This window comes from Rhinatrema bivittatum, chromosome 4 (assembly GCF_901001135.1).
Source record: "Rhinatrema bivittatum chromosome 4, aRhiBiv1.1, whole genome shotgun sequence".
NCBI lineage: Eukaryota > Metazoa > Chordata > Amphibia > Gymnophiona > Rhinatrematidae > Rhinatrema > Rhinatrema bivittatum.
This window is the reverse complement of record NC_042618.1, coordinates 352,897,707-352,923,946: the sequence shown is the minus strand read 5'-3', so window position 1 is coordinate 352,923,946 and position 26,240 is coordinate 352,897,707.

Here is a 26,240-nt window from a genome sequence, read left to right as displayed (position 1 = left end):
TATGCAATCAAGTGAAATGAAATCTGCATTCAATTATTAGCTGAATGACCCTTATTTGCTCCCAGCGGCTGAAGCTCAGTTATTCAGAATGCAGTTAAGGGCAGTGCAAGCTTTTATTGATGTATTTATTTTCATTTCTCCCCGCTTGTACCAACTAAAAACAAGTATGAAACAGCACACAGAGCACACATGATACAATAAAATAAATACACAGCCATCGTCATGACAAACTCAACCTGCACAGCATATACAGCTATACTGCAGTATAGAGAACCTATAAAAGATTACATTGCGGTCCACCCATGACCACTGCTGCATCGCTGAATGCTTCTCTAAATAAAAGGGCTGTTGCCACCTTTCCACAAGCCAGGCAAGCAGTAATTATGCAAATTGCCAATGGAAGTTTATTCCAGAAGACAGGGGCTATACAAATAAAACCCCTTTTTCTTATACCCAGAAGTTGCACCTCTTGCAGAGTGACTCAGCCAAGAAAACTCCTTAGGAGGACTATAACTACCTCCCCGGTGTGCACCAAGCAGATTTTAAAAGTCGCCCGTGTACATGCGCATCTCCCGCTCTGCGCACAAAGGAAAAATTCCCCAAAAGGGGCGGGGAGTGGCTGTGGTTTGGGCGAGGCATGGACATTTCTGGATTCCACCTTGAAATTTGCTCATAGACTTCACAATATAATGTAAATAGTTAATACTAACTGCTCGGTTATCTTACTCTAAATTCTCTACCCAGTTATATGAACCTTGTTGTAATGTAACTTTACAAACTCTTTACACTTGTTAATGTTCCATTTCTGTTTTCACACCCCCTGTTATATGTAAACCGGCATGATGTGATTTTTAATCACGAATACCGGTATAGAAAAACGCTAAATAAATAAATAAATACATACATAAATATAGGTGCATGCTGGGATGCTCTGCCGTGTAATTTTACTTCTGCTATGGATGGCGTGTAAATCATGAAACAAACAAACAAAAACATCAGCAGGGTTTTAAGGGTTGAGGCTAACAGGGGAGAAGGGAGGCTATTAAACTCGGGGGTGTGGAAGTCCTATCCCTTACCTGGGTGAACTAGGAATGAACTGGGAAAACTGGTAATGGCATTGGTGAGCATGTCTTTTAAAATTCCCCCCTTTATGTGATAGAAGCAGCATGTGCAGGTATAGGAGTGCGTCCATGTAAAATTGCATGTGCGTTTAGGCTATTTTATAACATGCGTGCAGATACACTTGTATGTTATAAAATGGCCGCATCCTTGGGTGAGGGTCAACGAACTGGTGACCATGTATGCCCGCGCACCTGTTTAGAAGTCATTGTCCCTGGTAGGTTGCTCCTAAACTGTGCAAAGATTTTAATGTCAAGCTCAGGACCTTAAGATCAAATTCTGCATTTTACTTGTAGCCAACTGGAAAGAGTAGCAAACGTTTAGAAATACAGAGAAATCTCGAACACAAATAGAACACCAGCCACGCCAGCCACAGGACCTGGGAGGGCAATTTTCAAAGGCATTTACTGGAAATCGCCCTCCTCAAAACGTACGTGTGGGTTACATAGTGTGTGCCCTTTTATCCACGGAGGCATTCCTGAGGGCATGGTGAGGCCAGGGGAGGAAAACGACTCGCACACCTTCTAATTTCAAATATGTGTGCTGCTTTGGCCCCCCACCTCCCTCACCACCATGAATAGCAGGTACAAAGTGCACAGATATTTTTAGCACACATACTTTACATACCCTAATTTTCAAGGAGAAACAAGGCAGCTCGTTTCTCGTTGAAAGTTTGAATGAAGCACTGCACGCCTGGCAAAGGTCCCCGTGGAGTTAGCAAGCGCAACCGTCTGGGTTATTCAAAGATTGCACCCTTAATGAAATTTTTAAAAAAGTGGGTAGGAGCCTGATAGAAATTTGAGTTTCAGGGGGGGTCAGAAAGAGCTCACATGGGCCAAGGGCAGCTTTTCCTTTCATCCCTACCATGGTCCTAGTTAGTTTGGTGGCATCTAGTCCTATTCAAAACCAACTCATCCGTCCTGCTCTGGTCCATGTGCAACTGTATAATGAATTGCTGGGGTTTATTTTAGGCTTCCAATTGTTGATTGTTTCTGGTTGTTGACTGCTTTCATTATTTGTAACATATTGCTGTTTCTAGCTTCCCTCTTGTTATTGCCGATCAGCTCCATTATTTGTACCTTGTACCTCGCCTTGGGCACGTGAGTGGAAAAGGTTGCCGTAAACTGAAATGCTATGCTGTGCTATGCTAATTTCACAAGAGCACGCTCCTCGGTGTCTGCATAATGTACTGTGCATATTGAATGTTTAGCCCATTATCTAGTTAATGTGTGAAAGGTTCCATTTCAGAGTGTGCACTGGTGCTTGCTGATTATCTGAACAACTAGGATTTCATGTACATCTATTTGTGGAAAAAAAAACATCAACAAACAAAAAACATAATAGGGCGAGACCCTTTTATTGGACTAACTTAATACATTTCTTGGCTAGCTTTTGGGAGCTACACCCCCTTCCCTTCCTGAGGTCAAAATGGGGCGAGCAGGTCACAGCAAAGCATAACCTTGCCTGCACATACAATTGACTCATGGATTACATTGTCACTGGTGGTATGAAGGGGGTGAGGGCTAATGTGTCAGGAGCATGCATGAAAGGTGACTGAGAGGCAGCAGAATTTATGTCTGGCAGAGAGTTATTGTAAATGACGCTGGGGCTCCAAATGTTAGCATTTACAAGAGACTAGACTGCTGCATGGCGCTAGCACCACACGGAAAGGAAGAGCTTTGCTCCTTGTTGGGGTGGGTTTACTGTTTCAATCTATTTAAACAAAAAATGTCTTGCAAAACGTTTGACTCTTTGTCAGGAGACAGGAGAATTTGGCATCAGAGCACAGTAAGTCAATACAGTCGTGCACAGTTTCAGTATTTATCCTACTGTCTGCACGTTGACGATCATATCATTATTCACACAGCTATGCATGGCACTTTTTGTTTAGAAAGTTTGTACTTTGCTTGACTTCACCACAGCCCACAGACACAACTTAACGGTTGCAACTTATGTGCAAAGCTTTGGTTTGGGCATAGTTAACTCTCTGTGCATACTTCTTAAAACTCAGAAGCAGCACTTACTCAAAATTATTCCCCTGCTTACAAAATATTATTTGAAATAAGTAACCAAAGATACAGAACATTAGATTTTTCTTTTCTTTTCGTTCTAAAATTCTGTACATAAATCTAAAAATGATAAACTGGAGAAAACCAAACCAAACAATGAAGCATAAAAAGGATGGCATGAGGAGGTAACAGAGTCAAAATATATTATGTCCCAAAGGATGAAAACAAACCAATCTCTCTATTCAATCCAAAATAATCAAAATTTTCAATGTAATGTTTCAAAAAACACGAGTTCTACAATTATGAACAACATAGTGTGAAGCTTTTTTTTTTTTTTTTTTGCCAACTGTAATATCATGTTAATAATATTACCCAGAAATCTGAAGTTGGAGCTCTTTCAACTGGTGGCAGCTTTCACTTTTCCAGCAAGTCAGATAGGATGCCATTTGCAATAAGATTAGATTTTCCTAAAACTGTTCCATCTTCAAAACACGAACACAGATCCTGGGCTGGCAGGATTACTATAGGTATTTCCCTATACCCAAAGGGCTTACAATCAGGGCTGGTAACTTTTAAACCAGCGCATCGGGCACTCATGTGCGCACGTTCGTTGACCCGCGTCCAGGAACATGGCTATTTTATAACCTGCGCACAGGTCATAAAACAGCCTGGCTGCGTGCACATGTGTGCCAAATTTTAAGTGAATGCACGCAAATGCTGCTTCTATCACATAAATCGGGGGATTTTAAAAGAGGGGTTCACCAATGCCATTTCCAGTTTTACTAGTTCATCTACAGTTTGCCCAGTTAAGAGAAAGGTCTTTCAAACCCCCATGGTTTAATAGTCTTTACTCTCTCCAGTTAGCCCAAACCCTTAAAACCCCACAGATCTGCCTATTTATCTTTATTTTATAACTTACACGACATCCATAGCAGCAGTAAAGTTACGCTGCAGGGGGCTTCGGCATGTGCCAAATCGCTTAAGTATTTTATGCACACATCTCAGCTTCACGTCCCAAAATGGCTATGCCCCACCTAGACACTGCCCCTTTTTGAAAACTTCCAAGATGTGCATGCTGCAGTATTTACGCGTGTATCCAGGTGACTTTTAAAATACACTCGGCGCACGTGAGTCTGACATATTTGTGCATCCCCTAATTAATGCACGTGTCTGGTTTTCAAAATTCATAAGAACATGCCATACTGGCTCAGACCAAGGGTCCAACAAGCCTAGAATCCTGTCTCCAACAGTGGCCAATCCAGGCCATAAGAACCTGGCAAGTACCCAAAAACTAAGTCTGTTCCATGCTACTGTTGCTAGTAATAGCAGTGGCTATTTTCTAAGTCAACTTGATTAATAGCAGGTAATGGACTTCTCCAAGAACTTATCCAATCCTTTTTTAAACCCAGCTATACTAAGTGCACTAACCACATCCCCTGGCAACAAATTCCACAGTTTAATTGTGCATTGAGTGAAAAAGAACTTTCTCTGATTAGTTTTAAATGTGCCAGATTCTAAATTCATGGAGTGCCCCCTAGTCCTTCTATTATCCGAAAGAGAATAACCGATTCACATTTACTCGTTCTAGACCTCTCATGATTTTTAAACACCTCTATAATATTCCTCCTCAGCTATCTCTTCTCCAAGCTGAACAGCCCTAACCTCTTCAGTCTTTCCTCATAGGGGAGCTGTTCCATCCCCTTTATCATTTTGGTTGCCCTTCTCTGTACCTTCTCCATCACAACTATATCTTTTTTGAGATACGGCGACCAGAATTGTACACAGTTTTCAAGGTGCAGTCTCACCATGGAGCAATACAGAGGCATTATGACATTTTCCATTTTATTCACCATTCCCTTTCTAATAATTCCCAACATTCTGTTTGCTTTTTTGACTGCTGCAGCACACTGAACCGATGATTTCAATGTGTTATCCACTATGACACCTAGATCTTTTTCTTGGGTGGTAGCTCCTAATATGGAACCTAACATTGTGTGACTGTTAGAAATCTAATGCCTGATGGGAGGAGCAATCAGATAGGAGGAGCAATCAGTTATAGATCTGTTACCAGTTACATTGCGGAGTAGCAATCTGTTAATATTGGCTCCTAAAGAAAGAGGAGTCAGCAATCTTGTAGGATCTCAGATATTGTCTTGCTACGTAGTTAGCAATCTGTTCGGGATCTGATATAGTTGTGGGTGGATCCCTGGGCCGGTGGCAAATGACCACACCTCTGGGAGGATATCCCGAGAGCGACCACTGGCTAGGCTTGAGTATGGAGACAGACACACATAGTTTTTATTAAACAGGTTTTTGAAACCACCAGAGGTGGCAGTAGTGAACTGATATGCCCGGCAGGACTGTAGTCCCTCAGGTACTGGAACAGCGATCCAGGATGGCTGAGCTGTTGAGAAACTGTAGAAAGTGAGTAGGCAGAGTAGACAGAGTTCATGAACAGAACTAGATGACGAAACTCACATAAGGTCTCAAGGATGCTCAGGAGCTGGAAAGGTTTAGGCCCTCGAGGAGGGAGTACCTGGTTCCAGGGAAAGCTCTGAGAGAGTGATGGTAACTCACAATTGTTTGTAGCAGCGATAGCTTCCAGGCAGTAGAGAATCTTCAAAGTGTCCAGGAACATGGGCCCTCGAGGAGCGAGTACCGGTTCCTATCTGTAATCTGAAAGTAAAGAAAAAGAGCGAGGCCCCCGAGGAGTGGGTACCTCTGGTAAGTCCGAGGAAGCAGAGTAGCTAGGAGGAATCCTTATCCGTTCGTTATCCGTTCCCTTATCCTTGCTAACTCCATTAGATAGTGAAATAGAGACCTTTAAATATTGGAAGCGGATGATGTCATCTCAGGGGGACGCCCCTGAGGTTCGTGCCCTTGCTGGTACTTCGATCAGAGCGCGCATGTGCACGCGCCCTAGGTCTTCAGGCAAAATGGTGGATCTGCAACGTCGAGCTGATCCAAGGACGCCGGAGGGAGACGGCATGGAGATGCCCCGGCAGCCAGCCATCCATCAGTAACTATAGAATGGGTTATTTTTCCCTATATGCATCACCTTGCACTTATCCACATTAAATTTCATCTGCCATTTGGATGCCCAATTTTCCAGTCTCACAAGGTCCTCCTGCAATTTATCACAATCCGCTTGTGATTTAACTGCTCTGAATAATTTTGTATCATCTGCAAATTTGATTACCTCACTTGTTGTATACTTTCAAGATCAATTATAAATATATTGAAAAGTATGGGTCCCAATACAGATCCCTGAAGAACTCACCCACTCCCCTCCACTGAGAAAATTGTCCATTTAATCCTACTTTCTGTTTCCTGTCTTTTAGCCAGTTTGCAATCCACAAAAGGACATTGCCACCTATCCCATGACTTTTACTTTTCCTAGAAGCCTCTCATGAGGAACTTTGTCAAACGCCTTCTGAAAACCCAAATACACTATATCTACCAGTTCACCTTTATCTACATGTTTATTAACTCCTTCAAAAATGTGAAGCAGATTTATGAGGCAAGACTTGCCTTAGGTAAAGCCATGATGACTTTGTTCCAATAAACCATGACTTTCTATATGTTCTGTGATTTTGATATTTAGAACACTTTCCACTATGTTTCCTGGCACTGAAGTCAGGCTAACTGGTCTGTAGTTTTCCGGATTGCCCCTGGAGCCCTTTTTAAATATTGGGGTTATATTAGCCACCCTGCAGTCTTCAGGTACAATGGATGATTTTAATGAGAGGTTACAAATTTTTACTACTAGATCTGAAATTTCAATTTTTAGTAGCTTCAGAACCCTGGGGTGTATATCATCCGGTCCAGGTGATTTACTATTCTTCAGTTTATCAGTCAGGCCTACCACATCTTCTAGGTTCTCTGTGATTTGGTTCAGTTCATCTGAATCATTACCCATAAAAACCTTCTCTGGAACGGTATCTCCCCAACATCCTCTTCAGTAAACACTGAAGCAAAAACATTGTTTAATCTTTCTGTGATGGCCTTATCTTTTCTAAGTGCCCCTTTAACCCCTCAATCATCTAACGGTTCAACTGACTCCCTCACAGGCTTTCTGCTTCAAATATATTTTAAAACATTTTTACTGTTGTTACGATTCTGCCCTGGCTAGCGCTACGGGCAGCTTCTCACCTCCTTGACGAAGATGAAGATGAAGGCATGGAATTCCAACTTGAAACAGAGTGCCTAGGAGAAGCTAGGTTGAAGAGAAGTCATTTTATCAAAATTTCCCTTTTGAAAGTTTAGTACAAGAGCCATGGATTTCCTTACTGTCTCCATTCCAGTCATTAATTCAAATTTGATCATATTATGATCACTATTGCCAAGCGGCCCCACCACCGTTACCTCTCTCACTAAATCCTGTGCTCCACTGAGAATTAGATCTAAAATTGCTCCCTCTCTCGTTTGCTCCTGAACCAATTGCTCCATAAAACGGTCATTTATTCCAGCCAGGAATTTTATCTCTCTAGCATGTCCTGATGATACATTTACCCAGTCACTATTGGGGTAATTGAAATCTCTCATTATTACTGCACTACCAATTTGGTTAGCTTCCCTAATTTCTCTTAGTATTTCACTGTCCGTCTCACCATCTTGGCCAGGTGGATGGTAGTATACTCCTATCACTATACTCCTATCACTTCCCCAAAACACAAGGGATTTCTACCCATAAGGATTCAATTGTACATTTAGTCTAATGCAGGATGTTTATCCTGTTGGACTCTATGCCATCCCGAACATGAAGTGCCACACTGCCTCCTGGGTGCTCCTCTCTGTCATTGCGATATAATTTGTACCCCGGTATAGCACTGTCCCATTGGTTATCCTCTTTCCACCATGTCTCTGAGATGCCAATTAAGTCTATGTCATCATTCACTGTTAATACATTCTAATTCTCCCATCTTACTTCTTAGACTTCTGGCATTAGCATACAAACATTTCAAAGTTTGTTTTTTGTTTGTATTTTCACTCTACTTTTTAATTGATAGGGATAAGTTATAATTTTTTAGCTCAGGTGAGTTTTTAGTTACAGGCACTTGGACTACTTTTCTTATTATTGGAACCTGGATTCACCCTTTAGTTTGTATCTGAGGTAACAAAGGTAAAGTGACTTGCCCAAGGCCACAAAAATCATCAACTATGATGTTGGGGTTGTTACTAAAATGGGATCTTTTGCATTGTAACATAAAGCAAGTAAAGCAATGCTGTGCATGAAAAAGGTCTGCAGTCTGGCTCGTATCTCTCTATGCACTAGAACTTATTCTCTTCTCTCTTTATTAATACATCATGAAAGACAAGTACAATATACCTTGGAATTAGAGACAGATAAAAACAAATCTGTTTTGTTTGAATAGAATATTTATGCTATTCATGAAAACTCACCGAACATCTTGTTTTGTATTCAAGGACAATATTTGAAATATTTAAAAAGCTATGGGGGGGGGGGGGGGGGGGTTCACATGATACGGTGAGCCGAGGAGGATGTGTTGTGCCAAGCTCTGGGTGTCCTGCTCTCCTTCCAACCCTTACTAAGCTGTTTTTGAGTAAGTTTTGCAAATTGACAAAGCTTTACTCCCCTCAGTGCTCACACATCATGTACTAGTGGCTACATGCTGGAAAGCCTGGTCCTACCTCTGTCAATTTTTTTGTCTTCCTGTATGTATGACTCCACTTAAGCATTTGCGACAATGGTCTCTTCCCCCTGGGAGAGGGATTCTCCCCTTTCCATTACTGGTGGAAACAAGGGCTTTCTTTTATTTTTCAACTTTTTTCTCCTCAAACTGGATCCTTATTCAGCTTCTCAGAGTTGCAAAAACAGTTTTCTTTATCACCCCGGGACTTTTACTCAAATATACAGGTATCTCACGTCATCATGACCTATGAGATGGCTTTCAAGCTTTGTAGGTCATCCATGCCTCCAACCTTTTGTGTTTCCTGTTTATGGACACTAAGCCACACAAGCCATCTATAGCTTACTTTATCAGATTTCTGAATGAAGCCTCAGACTTGGGAGACCTGCAAATGGCATATAATAGATGGAAAATGTGGCTGGACTTTAATCTTCCTTTTCAAAGGTTTAGTCAATGTTTTCTTGATCTATGGTCGATAGCAGAGAGCAATCTTTTTAGGGAAATACAATTTAAATTTCTCAGGCAATGCTACTGGTCCCCAGATAAGGCAGTTCTGGCCAAACCATCTCTTCCAGAACTCTGTCCTGAATGTGAGACGGCGCCCGATACCGATTATCACAGTTTTTGGACTTGTTCAGGTATTCAGTTCTTCTGGTCTGAGGTGCAACGGACCTGCAATAAAATTCTTGGTATACACCTCCCAATCTTTGGTTATTCAGGTCCCCGATACTCCATTTGTTAAGCGAAGATTCTTATTCTTTAAGATTTGTACATAAAGCCAATCTTGTTGGTAAGAAAACTACACTTACCACTTGGGTTGGCTCCCTCTTCCACATCATGATCACATCATGTTTACTAGTCAAGTTTTATACATTTGAATTTATCTCTGCCAAAATGACTTCGTCTAGGTGTCTTTATGATATACAAGCAGTTTGGGATAAGTTCAGTTGTTATCTTTCTCCCAGGATACCTCAAAGCCACCCTACTAAACAGCCTATTACCTAATCTTTGAGCCATGTAGCTATGCCTTTGTGGTACCACTCTCCTTGAGGGTCTGAGATATTGACGGACCTGCCTCAACCTTTCACCTTCTCATGATTTGAACTTTGCTCAGTTTCAAATGTCAGTTTATTTCAATTTGTTCCAATTTACTTTCATTCACTTCTATTTAAGGTTTCCTTTCTCTCTAGTGTACATAATCACTAATGATCAATGATCAATGATGAATGACGAAGGTTTACTAATGATTGAAACTTAAATCTTAGCTCCTAGCTGTGGTCTGACCCCAATATATCTCAATATATCCTTGAAATCTCTATATAGGTGCTCTAACTTTCTTTAGTATCCCCTCCTCTGGCACTTAAGGGGAGGGGAAATGGACAGAATGTTAAAAAAGGGAGGAGTGTGCCATCAGCCGCTGGAATTTGGGAGTAAGGACTTGCCCCGACAACGAGCTGAGCCAGTCTGTGACACTGGAGGGCGAGGCAGGAGGCGGGACTGGAAGCGGCAATAACAGCGGCCCCCCAGTGCTTCTGAATCCAAGGGCGAGAGAGAAGGAGAAAGGAAGGAAGCAGCCTTTTCCATAAGCCGCTGGAACTTGGGAGTACGGACTTGCCTCGACGACCAGCTGAGCCAGTCTGTGATGCCGGAGGGTGAGGCAGGAGGCGGGACTGGAAGTGGCAATAACAGTGGCCCCCCAGTGCTTCTGAATCCAAGGGCGAGAGAGAAGGAGAAAGGAAGGAAGCAGCCTTTTCCATAAGCCTCTGGAACTTGGGAGTACGGACTTGCCCCGACGACCAGCTGAGCTGGTCTGTGACGCCGGAGGGCGAGGCAGGAGGCGGGACCGGAAGCGGCAATAACAGCAGCCAGCTTGCGGTGCGCCGCTGAAGCCGCACGGGCTCAAGGGGCGCGCGCCGACAGTGAGCTTTGCCGGGCTTTGCCGGATTCACCAGAATCTGCCACCTGACTAAGTAAGACTTTATTTTTCTTATTCCTTCACTCTCGGGGTCATCAGTTTTAAAAGGATCTAGCATTTTGAGAAGAAGTTAGAATTTTTCTTGTAGTTTCTTTGTAAAGTATATTATGCCACCAAAATGTAAGGGTAGGGTCAGAGTGTTTCCTGCCCTCCCTATTCCATCTCTTTTGCAACAAGAAATTACTAACTTTATGATCTCACCTATACAGCAAAATAAAGGCGCTGAAGATCCTGATGTGCCAAGAGGTCAGGGAGGACCCCCTGTGTCGGCAGAGGAGGCTTCCTTAAGCCCTAACACCTGGCTACCGCCAGTTCAAAGGATGAGGGAAAGCCCTCCAGGGCAAACTGGAAATCAGAACGGAGATTCTGGCCTTATTGCAGGAAATTTCCAATCCCACAAATAAGGTCCTGAAGGGAAAAATTACAATTTTGCTACCCTTCTAAGTTTAGAAAGGGAAGATGGAAAATTGTCTCAGGCAAGCCCAGTGATTGGGGAAGGAAACCTTTTGCCTAGTATCCAGTTAACAGGTATGCTAACTCATCCTACGCTGGTAACCATGGATACTTTGTGGGATATAATGGCAGGTATGATGATAATTATAAAAAATTTGGAAGGGAAGTTGGATATGTTACATGAGAAAAATCAGCAGGAATTTCAAACAACTCAAAAACAGATTAAAGAATCCAATGATAGGATTAAACATCTTGAAAATCAGGAGAGGAAATCTTTAGAATTCAATGCAGCAGTAGTAAAAGACAGGGAAGCAATGTTTAGAAGAATAGAAATGCTTGAAAATAATACCAAACGTTTCAACCTAAGATTTCTAAATTTTCCTAGAATAGTAGGGGAAGGAACCCTTATTACTTTAAAAAAATTTATGGTTGAAAACCTTGGTTTTACTTTGGAGCAATCACCAACTATAAATAACTGCTATTTCCTCCCCAAATCTAGGAATGAAAATGTTAGATCTGATATGTTTCAGGGAGATCTCTCCAATTTTTTGGAGGATTCCTCGGCAAATGTAATAAATTGGGGAACAATGCTGGTAACTTTCTATTCTATTGCTGATATAAATATAATAATGAAAAGATATTTTAACAAATATCCAATTATCTTTTTAGAGAAACCTGTAAAAATTTTTCCTGATTTGGCATCCTCTACGCAATTACGGCAGAAAGCTTTTTTAGCATACCGCCAGGAAGTATTATCATTGGGATTTTCGTTTGTATTGCGTTTTCCCGGTAAATGTATGTTAAAAAGACAAGAGGACATGTATATATTTTTTACTCCAGACCAATTAAAAAATTTCCTGGAACAGATGAGATTGCCCACCTCTTCCCTGGTATCCAGTTTGAATTAGGAATCAGGTATAGACATATGCTGGTGCTGGATGTTGTTAGATATTATGTTATTGCTTGATTAGTCTCCCAATATGTAGAAACTAATAACCCTCCAATTTGATTGATATGTTTTGGGGAGGTTAAAGATGCTATGTCTGGGTTGAAGTATTGACTTATTTGAAGTTCTTTCAGAACCAAACCATGTTATTTCGTTGTATGTAATAATATTGTTATTGTATCATTTTGAAAACTGATAAAGAAAAAAAAAAGGGAGGAGTGGGTTGAAGGGGTTGGGTTAAGTTGACTTTGTTCTTTATGATGATTTTGTTATATAACCATGTCAGTAATCAGATATTAGCGGTTCTTTGTTATTATTCACTGTTAAGTCTATACCATGATTCTACTATATTGAGTTTATATCCTGATTGTATTATACAGATTGAAAACCTTAATAAAAATAGTTTACAAAAAAGACATGTGAATTTAAATTTGCAAATAACAAATACAAATTTCGTGAACAAGGAGTACAAGATTTTTCTTTCTGAACTTGAATATTCAACAAAATATCGGCCAAAGTTTAGGGGGAAATTAAGGATAAGGCAATAATTTATTGGATATTTTAGATAACTGGGAAGGAGCATTATCAAAGAAGTGCACAAGCAAGACAATACTTTTATAATACAAAGGGGAAGAGGGGGGCATCAGAGGGTCTGCTTCACTAGGAAATGTCGTGATCAGAAGGGGAAAAAAGTGCACAAAGAGAAAAAGATGAACAGTTGGGATGATAGGAACTGATGCTCATAAATAGTGGGTGTAGGGGGTGGGGGGCTACATTAAAAACCAGATTATTATAGAGACTACAACTCATTTTCCTGTAAGGGAATGTGAAACATTAAAACCATTTATTATTTCAACGATGCGGATAATTTACTAATTGCAGCAATTAATTGGAGACAAAGTACCAGACGTCTATGAATCACAACTTAGAATTTTAGAATAGGAAGGGCCATTCATCAGAAGGGAAACTGAAGGGCCTCATGATACACATTTAAGGATGCAGATGGTATAAAGACAATACATGCAGGGCATGGAATAGTTAGGCGTCTATTTGGCCTCTTATTGAACAGATTGGTACTTTCCGTGCAAAGAGCCCTAGGTTCGATATCGAGGTCGGCAGGGGCATGCTGCAGTATCAGCGTTCAGCACTCCTTGGGGAGAGAAAGAGTCACAGTCATCATACCATGGTGTTGCCTAATGGCCATAGTTAGGATGCTGGAAGAAGCCCTGCTGCGCAGTCAAGTACTGTTGCTACAGCACCCAAAGAGGATGTAAAAATAAGGGGGGAATGTCCAGGGCGATTGTGAATGACAGCTGATTGCACCAGATCTCAGCCCAGGTTCTGACTGACTGAGCTGGAGGCCCAAAAGAGCAGGAGAAAACTGATGGGACAAAATATATATATATATATAATTGTAACATATTTTTAGCAGAGGTTTAATCTTTCTTGTTTTGGCAATGTCCCCAATGAGGTCAGGTGGCAGGGCGTTAATTCCTGTTCCCTCTGCCTCTCGCCCCATCCCCCAATATTGTGCAGACTTTCAATTTCAGCCAAATGACCAAGAAAGGATTGCTCTCAGCTCATAACTCATACCCTATGCTTTGGATCTTTGCCAAAAGAAAAGCTGAGAAGAGATCACAGTTCAACAACAAAAAAAACCAAAACAAAACAAAACAAAAAAATCTACCTTAAGGAGATGGAACATCCAGGGGTGATGATTTTAAAGCCTTAGCAAGTAATCTGATCTAATTCTAGGAAGTCCTTTCCTCCCCAGGTAGATTGATGGAAAACAATGATTTAGCAAGGAGGCCCAAACAGATTAATTTTCTATTTTTCTCGTAATTTTATTGTTTATTGTTTAAATTTACATCCCGAGTTTGCACTCCAAGATGCTCATAGCACTAAATGTTACTGCACGATGATTGCTGCTTTGCTACTAAATGCATAAAAATAATTACTCAGGTGTTTAGGATATAATTATTTCTTTTACAGTAAGTTATAATATTTCCTAAGAAACTGACTAATGGGATTCACTTGAAATGTACGTTAAGGGCCTGATTTGCTAAAGGCTTTGCTGCTAGTCTGCGTTTATGGAAAAGATCTTGATGAATTAAACCTTAATTCTCTGTGCCTTCCTTCAGGGAGTCAAACCGTCACATTTCTTTGGTTCGGATCCAATTCAGATTCAGCTGCAATTGAAGTTGGTCTGGTTTAGGCCCATAAAGGTTCAGTGAACCGGTTTGGAACACACGAACCAAGGAGTTCAGTGCCAGTTCACATGACAAAATATGACATAAGGCACATTAAAATCAGGGTCCCTGATCTCCTGCAATTCTATGGCCATGGAAAGGGCCACAAAATTTACATTATTTTTATTTACTTAACATATATTCTGCTTTTTCTAGCCCTTCTCATGGAATTTCCCATACCCCATGGAATTGCCACAGGACACCTGTCAACAATGGCAGAAGCTTCGGTAGTCCTCCTATCTCTCTCTGTCCCCACCCCGTGCCAATTCCAGGTTGTTAGGAGGAGTGCAGACAGCGCAGTGCCTTGGACTGCTCCCTCCTCCTCTGCTGTTAGCTCAGATTGCCATTCTTTGAACCTTGCTGCACTGCAGTGTCCTGCACAATTCAAAGTGCACTATTAGCCCCAGGCAGCAGAGGAGGAGGGCATGGCTGGAGACCCCGCACTGCTGCTACAACCAAGCCAGGACGGGAGGGTGGGGGAATTGGAGGGATGGGATAGGAGTGGATTGTTCCTCTCTTTCTTCTGCTCCTTGATCCTTCTCCCTGGTACAGGATCCTTTTCCCTTCTCCTTCCCTGATTCTTCATTCCCTTTTATTTATTTATTTATTTATTTATTTATTTATTTAATGAGTTTTATATACCGTCATTCGGAAATGTCAAAATAACGCCAGCATAACGGTTTACAAAATAAGGTTACAGGGATAAGGTGGGGTTAAACAAGGGTTGCAAAGTACAAACTGTTATTAAGCCTAGGGGATAACATGTGTATGGATTTAGTTCAGATTTTTGTTTCATTTCTTATTTATGAAAACAAAGATGTGATGAATTTCATTTATTCATGAAGTTGGATAGAAGGGCGATGATGTTGTGTTGTTCATTGGGTGAGTTGGTATGCTTTGTTGAACAACCACATTTTTAACTCCTTTTTGAAGGATTTTAGGTTTTCTTGAATTCTGAGCTTAGTCAGTAGGGAGTTCCAAAGTTTTGGGCTACCAAGGGAGATTGCTCTTTTTTGGGTTGAGGTGAGTTGATTTGAGTGCGTTGGTGGTGTTTTTAGGAGTCCCTTATTTGCTGATCTAAGGTTTCTGCTTGGGGTATGTAGTTGTATGTAGGGGCTTAGCCAATTTTCTTGTTCTTCATATATAATTTTATGTAGGATGGATAGGACTTTTTATTCAATCCTGTATCTTATTGGTAGCCAGTGAAGTGAAATAAGTGTTGGGGTGATGTGGTCATGCTTTTTTGCTCCTGTGAGGATTCTTGCAGTTGCATTCTGCAGGATCTGGAGTGGGCGAATGGTGTTTAGAGGTAAGTTGAGAAGAAGAGAGTTGCAGTAGTCTATGTTGGAGAAAATTAGTAATTGGAGAACTGATCTGAAGTCATTTTTGGAAAGAAAAGGTTTTAGATGACGGAGTGTAAGTAGTTTATGATAACCGTCTTTGATTTTTGTTGATATATGGTTTTTGAATGAAAGTTCTCTGTCAATTATTACTCCGAGGTTGCGGGCATGGTTGATTGGAGATATGATCGAATTTTGGTTCATGAGGTTGAGCAGTGGTATTTGAGGAGAGTTGTTCTTTCTGTCTAGTAATATTAATTCAGTCTTGTCGAAGTTGAGGATGAGTTTTAGGTTGGCTAGTATTTCCTTTATGCTGTTTAGGTAATTGGCTGTTAATTTGTATGTTTCTTCTAGTAATTTTTTTATTGGGATTAATATTTGAATATCATCAGCATAGATGAAGTGGGTTAGATTCAGATTTGAAAGGAAGTGGCATAATGGGAGCAGATAGATGTTAAAGAGCGTCGCTGAAAGAGTGGATCCTTGGGGAACTCCAGTGTTTAGGTTGATTTTCTTTGAGAGGGAATCATTAAGTAGCACTTGGTAGGATCTTTGTGACAGGTACGAGAACCATTGAAGGGTTGTTTTGTTAGCTCCGATTTCAGATAGACGATTAATCTATATAGAGTGGTTTACTGTATCAAAGACTGCTAATAGGTCTAGCAGGGTTAGAAGGTAACTTTGGCCTTTTTCAAAATCTTTGAGTACGAAGTCATTCATTGCAAGTAGTAGGGTTTCAGTGTTCAGTTGCTTTCTGAAGCCAAATTGAGCGGGTAGGAATCTGCAAAGTCATTTGCACTCCTTCCTCTGCTCCCTGATTCCTCCTATTCTTCCTTCATCTGTGCCCCCATTCCCTATTTCTCTGCTCCTACTGACTTATATCGCGCTTCCCCATTTTCTTCTGATATCCCCCTCCCTCTTCTGTGATCACCTCTCCCCCCATCCCCCAGATACCTTCACCTTTGCTTATTCTCAATCCCCTCCTCCCTTTCCAGCACCATCAATAAAAACTCTGATTCCCCAGAAAAGAACCAAATAAATTAATTAGACAGACAAAAATGACAGAAAATGACCTTATTTTTTATAAAGTAAAACGTACATTGTTTAATATGTAAATATTTGCAAATCTGTGTAATTGTGTCACATAACTGCCACAGAATTTCAGAAACTTTGCTGCAGAATTTTCCAGCTTTTGCTGCAGAATCCACCCTTAAGTTGCAGCAGAAAAGTGAGTGCTGTAATAATGATGATCATTAGCAAAGACTAAAGCAAGGTAAAAGGCCCTCAGTTATAATAGAAACAGGTTCAGATTGGAAAAGATAGTGATAGAAAAGGAAATGAGGCTCATTCCTGACGAGGTGCTACAGACACATTCAGAGGTATTCATTGTAAAATTGACATTATTAAAGAATTATAGCCCTTATAAGCGATGAAAAGGAGTTGATTTGTACAATGCAGCTAAAATGTTCAGTGACTTACACAGTTTCTACTGTGTAAGTAAAACGGCACCCCCCCAAACCTACCCCACCGAGTGAAAAGTGCCCCCTCTTACAGTGCTATAAATAGTAAAGTGACAAATTGGTCCCTACAGAGGCTTTCTCTCTCACTCTCTCTCTATCACTCTCATGTGCCATAAAAACCTTTTCACCTGGAAATGCACAGATAACACGGGCATAAGACACAGAAAAAAGATGTAGTTATTTCTGGCATTAAAACCCACCTTACTGTGTATTACTCTAACACATTTGGCATTAGGAGCCACTCATTACCATTAACTCCACCCAAACTCCTCCCACTTGCATCGCAAATGTGACATTTGCATATTAGCATGCATTGAGCTATTTAATGCACATGTTACAGCGTTATTGTGTGCGTTAGGACCTTAACACTAGCATTAAGGTCCTAACGCGAAATGATACATGACCCTGACTGTCCCCTGGAAAAATGCAAGAGCCTAGAATTGTTTGTAACTAAGAAGGAAATATTTTTTTTTTAAAACATGAAAGGGTCAGAAAGGGAAAAGAACATCTTTCTTCTGATCTATTTCTGACCCCTGTAAATATCAAATAGCTCTGAAGCTTAAAAGTGCAGCCTAAAAGTACAGGTAGACAGTTAAAGATTTCAATGTTAGAGTTCCCACTGTACTGCCTCATTCCACAGCTGACAAATGTCTGCATGTGAACTTATACACCTGTATTGGGTCGGCTTACTGTCACACGGGCATGCCAAAACACAGCTGCCACCACTGCGTCACCAGTTTTAGAGCCACTGCTGACACGGTTTTCTAACGGGATCCAGATTTCCTGGATAGGTTGATCCAGTCCTGGTCTTACTCCCATGCATGCAGGTATTGATAGACTTGGTATTTGTTTGGAAAAACCATAGGGAAATCGGATGAAATCCCTGTATGTAATGTGTTCAAAACCAGGACAGGTTTTACCTGTCCTGAAAACTGGAGCCAGTTGGCAACCCTTTTGCTGACATCAGAGTGCTCTAGTAGCACTCCTTCCCTTACAACCTTGGGTAAAGCGCCTGTGCTACCCGGTGCCATTCCCACAATGCGCACAGGTCCTTCCAAGCTAGCATATCTTTTGGTGGTTGCATGCACCCCGACACATATGCACCGTACTACATCTTCCTATGCTATTCGTAAATGATAATGTGCAGAAGGTGAGGGCCTTGGCCGTTGTGATGTCATGCAGGTTCGGTTACCTTCTCGGGGAGCCGACACGTGTAATTGTTACAGCCCTTTGATAAGTACAAATTCCAAACAGAAAATTGAGCAAATCCAAAGCTGGTGCAAGAGTATTCCATACCCTAGGCAAACCTTTGGTCATGCATTCCCTCCCCTCCTAACAGTGGCAATGACTCCAGCACAGAATTCCTTTCTTTGGCGGTATTAGCTATGGTGCAATGCCCCTCTGAGTCCCATACCGTTTATATTTGCCAGCCTCTCAAAATGTTGGCACTTTAAGCAATTGCCTAGTTTGCTAAATGGAAGCATCAGCTCTGAGAAAATGAAACAGAAAAACTGGATAGGTTAAGTACATAAGAACATGCCATGCTGGCTCAGACCAAGGGTCCATCAAGCCCAGCATCCTGTTTCCAACAGTGGCCAATCCAAGACACAAGTACTTGGCAAGTACCCAAACATTAAACAGATCCCAAACTACTATTCCTTATTGATTAATACCAGTTTATGAACTTCTCCTCTAGAAACTTATCCAAACCTTTTTTAAACCAATTTACACTAAATGCCATAACCACACCCTCTGACAATGAATTCCAGAGCTTAATTATGCATCGAGGGAAAAAGAATTTTCTCCGATTTGTTTTAAATGAGCTACTTTCTAACTTCATGGCGTACCTCCTAGTCCTTTTATTGTTTGAGAGAGTAAATAACCAATTTACATACTAGTTCAAGTCTATCATGATGTTGTAGAACTCTATCAAATACCGCCCTCAGCTATCTCTTCTCCAAGCTGAACAGCCCTGACGTTTTTAGCCTTTCCTCATAGGGGAGCCATTCCATCCACTTTATTATTTTGGTCATCCTTTTTTGTGCAACTATATCTTTTTTGAGATGCAGCGACCATAATTACACACAGTATTCAAGGTGTGGTCTCACCTGGGAATGCACAGATAACACAGGCATAAGACATAGAAAAAAGATGTAGTTATTTCTGGCATTAAAACCCACCTTGCATTATGACATCCACTATTTTATTCACCATTCCCTTCCATTCTGTTTGCTTTTTTGACCACCACAGCATGCTGAGCCGAAGATTTCAATTTATTCTCCACTATGATACCTAGATCTCTTTCCTGGGTGGTAACTCCTAATGTGGAACCTAACATCGTGTAACTATAGCAAGGGTTAGGTTTCCCTATATGCATCACCTTGCATTTATCCACAATAGAACATAAGAACATAAGAAATTGCCATGCTGGGTCAGACCAAGGGTCCATCAAGCCCAGCACCCTGTTTCCAACAGAGGCCAAACCAGGCCACAAGAACCTGGCAATTACCCAAACACTAAGAAGATCCCATGCTACTGATGCAATTAATAGCAGTGGCTATTCCCTAAGTAAACTTGATTAATAGCAGTTAATGGACTTCTCCTCCAAGAACTTATCCAAACCTTTTTTGAACCCAGCTATACTAACTGCACCAACCACATCCTTTGGCAACAAATTCCAGAGCTTAATTGTGCATTGAGTGTAAATGTGCTACTTGCTAACTTCATGGAATACCCCCTTGTCCTTCTATTATCCAAAAGTGTAAATAACCAATTCACATCTACTCGTTCAAGACCTCTTATGATCTTAAAGACCTCTTTCATATCCCCCCTCAGCCATCTCTTCTCCAAGCTGAACAGCCCTAACCTCTTCAGCCTTTCCTCATAGGGGAGCTGTTCCATCCTGATTATCATTTTGGTTGCTCTTCTCTGTACCTTCTCCATCACAACTAAATCTTTTTTTAGATATGGCGACCAGAACTGTACACAGTATTCAATGTGTGGTCTCACCATGGAACGATACAGAGGCATTATGACATTTTCTGTTTTATTAACCATTCCCTTCCTACCAGTGGCGTAGCCACGGGTGGGCCTGGGTGGGCAGGTGCCCACCCAACTTAGACCCAGGCCCACCCAACTGGCACCGGAACTGCAAGGCTGTCGCGGGATCCCATCCCCGCGACAGCGAACAAGAGAACCCACGCCTCGCGCGCCATCACGGCACACATGGGGAAGCACTGCTGCGGCCGTATGGCCAACCGGTCTTCCTGTTTGGGGGGGGGGGAGCGGAAGCGCCGCCCACAGCTTCCGCTTTCTCCCCCAGAGCAGGAAGATCAGCTGCCTCTCCTGCTGCCACCCGTTCTCCTGCTATCTTCGGGCGTCGGGCCGTACTGCCCGCCGATCTTCCTGCTTGGGGGGGAGGGAGGAAGCGGACGTTGTGCGATGCGCTTCCGCTCCCTCCCCCCCCGACAGGAAGTTCGGCGGGCAGTACGGCCCGACGCCCGAAGATAGCAGGAGGCCGGTGGCAGCAGGAGAGGCAGCTGATCTTCCTGCTTTGGGGGAGGAAGCGGAAGCTGTGGGCGGCGCTTCCGCTCCCCCAAACAGGAAGTTCGGTGGGCCGTTTGGTCCGAAGATAGCAGGAGGCCGGTGGCAGCAGGAGAGGCAGCTGATCTTCCTGCTCTGGGGGAGAAAGCGGAAGCTGTGCACGTGCTTGAATGTGTATGTGTGGATGAGAATGGGAGTGTGTGTGGGTGAAAACTGGAGCCTGGGTGTGTATGTGGGTGAGAATGGAAGCTTGAATATGTGGGTGAATGGGAGCTCGAATGTGTGTATGTGTGGTTGAGAATGGGAGCCTGGGTTTGTGGGTGGGTGAGAATGGGAGCTTGAATGTGTGTATATATGGGTGAGAATGAGAGCCTGGGTTTGTGTGGGTGGGTGAGAATGGAAGCTTGAATATGTGGATAAGAATGGGTGCTTGAATGTGTGTATGTGTGGGTGAGAATAGTACCTTAAATGTGTATATGTATGGATGAGAATGGGAGCTTGAATATGTGTGGGTGAGACTGGGAGCATGGGTTTGTGGGTGAGAATGGGAGTCTGGGTTTATGTGTGTGGGTGAGAATGGGTGCCTGGATGTGCGTCTGTGTGTGCATAAGAATATAAGCCTGGGGAGGGGTGAGAAAGTGAGAACTTGAATGTGAGCTTGTGGGGGGGGGGGGGGGGGGGGGGGAGAGCATATGAGAGTGACAGCTTGAGTGTGTGAGAGGGAGTGTGTGAGAGAAAACGTGTATGTGTGTGTGTGTGTGTGTGGAAGGGAAGAAGACAGTAATAGAAGAAAGACACTGAAAAGGAATTAGGAAATGAGCTATAAGGGAAAAAATGGGAAAAAGAGACCAGGACCAACTGATTAGAAAAATATAAAGATCAGACAACAAAGGTAAAAATATATATCTATATTTTGAGATGTTAGCAATTTAAATATAAGCAACACAACCGCTCTCTCAAAATTTATGGACAGGTAGGAGCCGTGTATAAAATCGTAATAATAAGAAGGCTAAAGTACCACAAATCACCGTGAATTATGTTTGTATCATTAAGTAAACCTCATACTTAGGCGTAGATGTGAATGCTATGCTGCATACTTTGGCATTATTTATCAGTAAAAAAACAACTAGTAGACCTGCATGCCTACAGCCCACCCATGTTAACCTTGTGCCCACCCAAAAAATCAATTCTGGCTACGCCACTGCTTCCTACTAATTATATTCTGTTTGCTTTTTTGACTGCTGCAGCACACTGAGCCGACAATTTTAAAGTATTATCCTCTATGATGCCTAGATCTTTTTCCTGAGTGGTAGCTCCTAATATGGAAGCTAACATCATGTAACTACAGCAAGGGTTATTTTTCCCTATATGCAACATCTTGCACTTGTCCACATTACATTTTATCTGCCATTTGGATGCCCAATCTTCCAGTCTTGCAAGGTCCTCCTGCAATTTATCACAATTCGCTTGTGATTTAACTACTCTGAATAATTTTGTATCGTCTGCAAATTTGATAACCTCACTCGTCATATTCCTTTCCAGATCATTTACATATATATATATATTGAAAAGCACCGGTCCAAGTACAGATCCATGAGGCACTCCACTGTTTACCCTTTTCCACTGAGAAAATTGACCACTTAATCCTACTCTCTGTTTCCTTTCTTTTAGCCAGTTTGTAATCCATGAAAGGACATCACCTCCTATCCCATGACGTTTTAGTTTTCTTAAATTTCATCTGCCATTTGAACGCCCAATCTTCCAGCCTCACAAAGTACTCCTGGCAGTTTATCACAATCTGCTTGAGATTTAACTACTCTGCAAAATTTTATGTTATCTTCAAATTTGATCACCTCACTCATTGTACCCCTTTCCAGATCATTTATAATATTAAAAGCACTGGTCCAAGTACAGATCCCTGAGGCACTCCACTGTTTACCCTTTTCCACTGTGAAAACAGACCACTCTCTTTCATCCAGTTTGTAATCCACAAAAGGACATCACCTCCTATTCCATGGCTTTTTAGTTTCCTTAGAAGCCTCTCATGCGGGACTTTGTCAAATGCCTTGTGAAAATCCAAATGCCCCATATCTACCGGTTCACCTTTGTCCACATGTTTATTTACCCTTTAAAAAAAATGAAGTAGATTTATGAGGCAAGACTTCCCTTGGGTAAATCCATGCTGACTGTGTCCCATTAAACCATGTCTATCTAAATGGTCTTTGATTTTATTCTTTATAACAGTTTCCATGATTTTCCCTGGCACTGAAGCCAGGCTCACCAGTCTATGGTTCCCTTTCCTCTCCAGGGTCGGGGGGAAGATCCTGAAATTATATCCCCATCATTTATTACTACCTTAGGAATGGCAGCAGCCCATGTAACTAATCATGAGTATCCACAAAGTTTGGTCAGGTCTTGTAGGAAGAAGTACAAATGTGAAACGAGATAAATTTGGGTCAAATGCTACCTGTGTCTGCCAAGGTTCACTATGCTTCCTGTGACCCAGGGCATCTGAGCAGGAACCATGCAAAAGAACACTTGGCTAGCGTGTCTCTATCTTGAGGACTTCTTAAACTTTTTCCCATAGTTTACATCCATAATAGTAGAAACCTGATAATAAAAGGCTAGAATGTGTGTGTGGGGGTAGGGTGAGGGGTATGTAACAGGCAGAAGAAATGAAAGAAAGCTTCATGTTTAGGACAGCTATGGAGGGCAGTGGTGAGAGTAAGGTTGAGAAGCCTGATGAGAGACATGTTGGAGGGGTGTATGTGTGTGGAGGAGCTGCTATCAGTTTAGGATAGGCAGTGGGAATTGGCATACTCATCTACTCACGGCGGCTGAACACCTGAGAGAGGTAGTCCCAGTTTTGGCACACTGGATGGCGCAATTGGTCTCCTTCTGCCATCATTTCTTATGTTACTATGTTACCTATCTGCTTCCTTTCATTTTGGAACCTAACTACACCTTTCCCCAGCAGCGGATTCCCGATGAAGACCGGCCCAGGGATTCGCCGCCCAGGCCGGCCCAGGAGATACCACGTGGTCTGCCGAGCGCGGCTCTGTCACGGCCGCACTCGGCAGACCACGTGACTAGCGCGACTGGCCCACCGGGGGATGCCCGATCCCCCGATAGGCCAATCCACCCCTGCATTTCCCAACACTCTTGGATTCATGCTTGGCAGCAGGCTTTGTTTTAAATTGCTGAAAAAAAAAAAAAAGAAGTACAGCAACAGTTTGATGTGATGGGTCTTTCTTTGTCTTTCTGCTTGTAGAAAAACACATTAGTACCTGACAAGGAGATTCTAAATGCCAGATTTAGGAATTTTTCTTAGAATGACATTTCAACAATTTCTTTAGCCACATATGTTATCCACACAATGTTGTTTTCTGCTGCTCCTCGGGTTCTTGGTTTTCTCTCTGATCCTATAAACTCGACAAGGCCGCTGGTAGAATTTCCGAGTTGATGTACTCTTTGGAATGGCTGTTTAAGGCCTCATTCACAAAGGCTTTTTTTCTTCCATGCTGTCTATGGGAAAAGGCCTTGATGAAACAGGCAGTTAGTGTATTTTCATCTTTATACGCATTATTTCCACCCCACCCCCCTCCAAACCTTTTCTTTTCTGATAACCAGTTCTTTTCATCTGTTGCCAACTGCTAGCCATTCTTGAGTTTACAGCTAAATTGCTTTAGAGAACATAGCACAGTTATTCTATCACTCGGTCTACTACTGGCTTGTCTCGTAATTTCTAACTGAAAAGTGTAGGACTGATGTGATAGAAAATGATATTGTATTGCAGAGTATTACCATGCCATGATATTCTTCATTAGCCAAATGCCTCTTTATTCCAGACCTCAAGAGTTAACATTAACTTCATTATAAATTACTGTCAGAGGCAGCTGCAACTTATTTTTGAAGCTTATTTTGCTAATCTAATAAATGATATTGACTTTCTCAGACTTTTATTATTCTTACAGATAATTTCTTCTCAGTCTAATTATTTGCAAGCATTAATAAGCTCTTCTTTTGCACAAGAAATAAAACTTCCCAGTACAGATAACTCAAGAATGCCCAGGTGCTAGATTCAAGAACCACTTGCAAAATTTCGGTCAAAAGAAACAGAGCCGGAACAAACATTTTATACTGCAGTAGCTGAACAGAAGTTCTGGAAATAGGTGGAATAGATAATATTATTGTAAATAAATACATATTAAAAAAATTAAAATTCATAAATGTCCATGTTTTGGAGCATTTTTTGTGAGTTATCTGAAACGGATTGAAGGGTAGAGTAGGCATAAACCATAAGCTTCTCAAAGGACTGTTTCTGATGAGGAGAGGATATGCCTGCAACATTAAGGGGGCAATTTTCCGATAGCTTGGTGCTTGTAAAGCATGCGCACGTGCATTATGGTAATTTTCAAAGAGAAAGCATGCAGGTTATAAGTCGGTGCACACTTTGTATCTGCTCTCTTGTACAGGAGGGGCTTCCAGGGGCTCCGCACTGCTTGCAGCAGAAGAGGACTGGAAAATGTGCACCGTTAGTATAAATTTACTACAGATTTGATACAGAAGGAGTTTAATTCAAAACAAGAGTCAATAAGGTGGGTAACTAAATAGATTAATTGTAGTGTTTTGAGGATCACTGATAGTCAAATATAAAATAAATCGCTAGACTAAAAGTATTTTAGATTAGCTTTATACCCCTGCTCCCTATACATTTTAACTCAACAACAAATCAGTAAAATTAAGATGCAGATAGTAGTCCAGCATCCAGGGAGGCTATCCTGTCTTTTGTACTGAGTGCCACATGTATGATTTATCTCTCAGGGGCCTACTTACTAAAGGTTTTCTCCCATTCTTTGTCTATGGGAAAAAGGCTTAGGAAATGACCCCCTCAGTTGGCAAGAGGTTGTATGTGTGCACTAGATGCAAAGAGTTCCTAGCCCTCGGAGAGTAAATCCAATTTCTGGAGGCTAGAGTGGCAGACCTGGAGGAGCTAAGCGAGACAGAGAGGTATAGAGAGGAGATCTTCAGTGATATAGTACAGTAGTCCCACTTTCAATTTAGCAGCCCCAGTGCTGCCTTGGAGGACAAAGGTCACCTGGAAGGAGAGCATCATCTTGGTGAGGCAGAAAGCAATCCTGTAGCTAGGATCTGCCCTCAAGGTGATGTAGTTTACTTTTAAACATATTCGGCCTGATTTTAAAATCCCAGCACATGTAAATCCTGGGCCTTATGCACGCCAGGCCCATTTTCAAATGGGCCCGGCCACCCGCATAATCCCCGGTAGGTGAGTAAGTGCTGGGGCCTGAAAAGGGGGCGGTCCAGGGGGCTGGCACTCTGGGGGGGGGGGGGGGGCAGGGAGGGGCGGGGCTGGAGGCGCCAGTACAGCGGCCATTTGCCGCTGTGCCGCGGAAGTGCACGCCGACTGTCGGCCA